The sequence below is a fragment of the Aegilops tauschii genome, chromosome 3 (genome assembly GCF_002575655.3).
Source record: "Aegilops tauschii subsp. strangulata cultivar AL8/78 chromosome 3, Aet v6.0, whole genome shotgun sequence".
In the NCBI taxonomy this organism is placed as follows: Eukaryota; Viridiplantae; Streptophyta; class Magnoliopsida; order Poales; family Poaceae; genus Aegilops; species Aegilops tauschii.
The window spans coordinates 202,558,257-202,563,240 of NC_053037.3; positions in this window are offsets into that span (position 1 = coordinate 202,558,257).

Genomic DNA, 4,984 nt, shown 5'->3' on the forward strand with positions numbered 1-4,984 from the left:
TTTCTTGTTTTATCACTAGTTTAGTTTATAAAAGAAAATTACAAAAAACGGAATTGAGTTTGCCTCATATGCTTCATCTTTTTAATATCTTTCGTGAGAATGATGGAAAGGAAAATTGTGCTCAATTGCTAGAAGAAGAAGTCTATAAAATGTTTGGCACTAAATCTTTGAATGATGAGCATGATTGCAATGTTGTTAGTATGAACTCTTTGAATATCCATGGTACTAATGATGATTGCACTAGTCATGATGAAAATGTCTCTTATAAGCATGTCAATTTTTGTGGAGTGCATAGAGTTTGCAAGTACACACCAAATAGGGAAGATAGATTTTGCAAGAGGCATAAGTATTTAGAAACCAAATGGTTGCAAGAAAGGCTAGATGTTTGTGCTGAAAATTTAAAATTTCTTTGCCCTACTTGTGAACTTTGCAATGAACGTAGTCATTTAAATCTCCAATGCAAATTGTTTCATGATCGAATCGTGTCCAAAAATTGTGATGACTTGATTTCCCATGCACATCATAATGAACTTAGTTTGCTTTTGGGTTATGAAGAAATGAAACGTAGAACTAAGCATATTCCAGAATATAACCTTGAGAAATTCCTTGATATTGATCTAGAAGAAATTTTTATGTATTGTGCGCTGAATTGCATTGAAAATCCTTATATTGCCAATTACATAAATAAAAGAAAACAAGTAGAGGATGAAGAGAATACTAATGAAAGGAAGAGACTCCCCAATATCCTCCTATTATTTCTTATGATGAATCAGGTAACAAGGAGGATCCTTCTATTCAACCAATCTCATTAAGAAGGAGCTCCAAAAAGAGGATTGAACCCACACATAATGTGAAGAAGAAAAAGAAAAGATGGAGAAGCAAAGGTGAAAAGGCATCCCTCCCAAATGATGTTGCTCCTATTACTCATTGTGATGATGATAATTGCAATACTATTGGCGCTATCCATACTGTTAATGATGAGAGTGATTATGCTTATGATATGAAAAGGCCCAAGCTTGGGGATGCTATGTTTGATGAGAATGACAAGTTTGAGAATATATTTGCTGCAATTAATGTTTGTCCCAAGCTTGGGGATGCTATGTTTAATGAAGATGATATGTTTAGCCTCCCAAGTTTTGATATGCAAATTTATTATGATGATAGCATGCCTCCTACTTATGATGATTATATTGATGAAAGTGGGTTTGGAAGAGTGTCAACTTTAGGAAGTAATGATCCCACTATTTTGGAGGGTGTTGAATCTTATTGTGACAATTATGAAAGTGGATTTGGAGAGGTCATGACTTTATTTAGTAATGATTCCACTATCTTGGAAGAGGTTTCAATCGATTATGATGAGAACAAAGTTGCTACTTATGATGATTATTGTGATGACACTTATGCAACAAAAGTAGTGATGATTATGTTTATAAAACTTGTCATGAATATGATTACCCTTTTTCTGGACATTACTCTTTTAATGTGGAAACAATTTATAGTATTCGAGTCTCTTATGATACTCCCACTATTCCGAATGAGAAGAATTATGCTTATGTGGAGAGTAATAAAATTTCTATGCTTGTAGATCATGAAAAGAATGCTTTAGGTGCTGGTTATATTGTTGAATTCATTCATGATGCTACTGAAAATTATTATGAGGGAGGAATATATGCTTGTAGGAATTGCAATAATATCAAGTTTCCTCTCTATGTGCTTAAAGTTTTGAAGTTATGCTTGTTTTGCCTTCCTATGCTAGTTGATTATTGTTCCCATAAGTTGTTTGCTGACAAAATCCCTATGCATAGGAAGTGGGTTAGACTTAAATGTGCTAGTATATTCTTCATGATGCTCTCTTTATGTTTCACTTCTTATCTTTTATATGAGCTTCATTGAAATCATCATGCCTAGCTAGGGGCGTTAAACGTTAGCGCTTGTTGGGAGGCAACCCAATTTTATTTTTGTTCTTTGCTTTTTGCTCCTGTTTAGCAATAAATAATTCATCAAGCCTCTGGTTAGATGTGGTTTTATGTTTTAATTAGTGTTTGTGCCAAGTAAGACCTGTAGGATCTTCTTGGATGATAATTATTTGATCTTGCTGAAAACGACAGAAACTTTCTGCTCACGAAAACAATTGCTAAAAATCACCAGAAAGTGATAAAATACTGATTCAATTGCAGTAGATCAATAATCAAATTATCTAGGTCGTACTATTTTGGCATATTTTTCTGAGTTTCAAATGTTTGCATTTGATGCAGATTACTACAGATTGTTCTGTTTTTGACTGATTCTGTTTTCTATGTGTTGTTTGCTTATTTTGATGAATCTATGAGTAGTATCGGAGGGTATGAACCATATAGAAGTTGGAATACAGTAGGTTTAACACCAATATAAATAAATAATGAGTTCATTACAGTACCTTTAAGTGGTGGTTTGTTTTCTTTCGCTAACGGAACTTACGAGTTTTCTGTTAAGTTTTGTGTTGTGAAGTTTTCAAGTTTTGGGTAAAGATTCGATGGACTATGGAATAAGGAGTGGCAAGAGCCTAAGCTTGGGGATGCCCGAGGCACCCCAAGGCAATATTCAAGGACAACCAAGTGCCTAAGCTTGGGGATGCCCCGGAAGGCATCCCCTCTTTCGTCTTCGTTCATCGGTAACTTTACTTGGAGCTATATTTTTATTCACCACATGATATGTGTGTTGCTTGGAGCATCAATTTATTTTGTTAGGATTTGCTTGCTGTTATTTATAACAATGTTTTGCATCCTTTATTTGAATAGAAGTGGCATTGATAGCCTTTACTATGCTTATTTTACAAGTCTACATGTTGCTGTTTGAAAACAGAAAGTTTACCGCTGTTGCAAAAATTCCCTAGAAAAGTCAGAATGTGATAAAATGTTGAAACCTTTTGCATAATAAGCTCTGATAAATTTACTACAGTGGGAATTTTCTGTCATAATTTTTGGAGCTAGGGAAGTATGGATCTTGCTGCATTCTTTACAGACTGTCCTGTTTAGGCACATTGCTGTTATGTTTGCATTGTTTGCGTATGTTTGCTTCTTTAGTGATTCTATTTGAGGATAGGACTATTAAATATGCAGAGGAATTTAGTATGCAATGTTTAATAATAATTTTATTAATTTGCTACAGTAGAGTACGATAAGGTTTTTGCATTGGTTTATACTAACTTATCTCATGAGTCCTTGTTGAGTTTTGTGTGGATGAAGCTTTTGAGATTTAGGGAGACCGTTATATGAGAGGAATTATGGAGACACAAAAGCTCAAGCTTGGGGATGCCCAAGGCATCCCAAGATAATATTTCAAGAAGTCTCAAGCGTCTAAGCTTGGGGATGCCCCGGTTGGCATCCCACCTTTCTTCTTCAACAACTATCGGTTAGTATCGGTTGATCCTATGTTTTTGCTTCTTCACGTGATGTTTGCTATTCTTAGAATGTCATTTTATTTTGTTTTGCTTTCTGTTTGAATACAATATCAAGATCTGAAATTATTAAATGGGAGATTCTTCACATAGCTAAATAATTATTTAACTACTCATTGATCTTCACTTATATCTTTTTGGAGTAGTTTGTCATTTATTCGTGTGCTTCACTTATATCCTATGAGTAAATAGTTGAATGATTTGAATATAATAAATCTGAAATTATATATGTTTCATATGCTTATCCCATGGGGAGTAATGACTTCACATCTAAGAAGTAGAGGTGGTAAATTTATTGAAGGTTAGCAAACATTGTATTGGTCACTTGAACAATTCATGAAAGAATATTGAGGGAAGAGAGATTTCACATATAAATATACTATCTTGGACATCTTTTATGATTTTGAGAACTCATTAAAATATGACATGCTAAAAGGTTGATGTTGGACAAGGAAGACAACGTAATGGGTTATGTTTTCTTATATCTGAAATAAAGTATATTGTCATGGATCATTCAACATGCTGAGCTTGCCTTTCCCCCTCATGCTAGCCAAATTCTTTGCACCAAGTAGAGATACTACTTGTGCTTCCAAACATCCCTTAAACCAGTATTGCCATGAGAGTCCACCATACCTACCTATGGATTGAGTAAGATCCTTCACGTAAGTTGTCATCGGTGCACGCAATAAAAATTGCTCTCTAAATATGTATGATCTATTAGTGTAGAGAAAATAAGCTTTATAAAATCTTGTGATGTGGAAGCAATAAAAGCGACGGACTGCATAATAAAGGTCCCTATCACAAGTGGCAATATAAAGTGACGTTCTTTCGCATTAAGATTTTATGCATCCAACTATAAAAGCGCATGACAACCTCTGCTTCCCTCTGCAAAGGGCCTATCTTTTATTCCTGTCTTATACCTTATGCAAGAGTCATGGTGATCTTCACCTTTCCTTTTTACATTTTATCCTTTGGCAAGCATATTGTGTTGGAAAGATCCTGATATAGATATCCAATTGGATGTAAGGCATCGTGAACTATTATTGTTGACATTACCCTTGAGGTAAAAGGTTGGGAGGCGAATCTATAAGCCCCTATCTTTCTCTGTGTCTGATTAAAACTTTGAACCCATAAATATCAAGTGAGTGTTAGCAATTGTGAAAGACTAAATGATAGTTGAGTATGTGAAGTTTGCTGAATCAAAGCTCTGACATAGACCCTTCCTGAAAATAAGATGAATTGTAATTGTTTGATGACGAATAACACGGTTTGTTAGTTTTCAAGAAAGTTTATGATATATACTTTGACATGTGAATAGTTTGTTACTTGATCATAAGAAGCTTTAGGATATGAGCTACTGTTATGATATATAATGATGCTAGAAAAGGTGATTGAAATTATCATTGATCAAACTTGTGCACCTGCTAGCATTCACACTTCATAAATTATTTCTTTTATCATTTACCTACTCGAGGACGAGCAGGAATTAAGCTTGGGGATGCTGATACGTCTCCAACGTATCTATAATTTATGAAGTATTCATGCTAT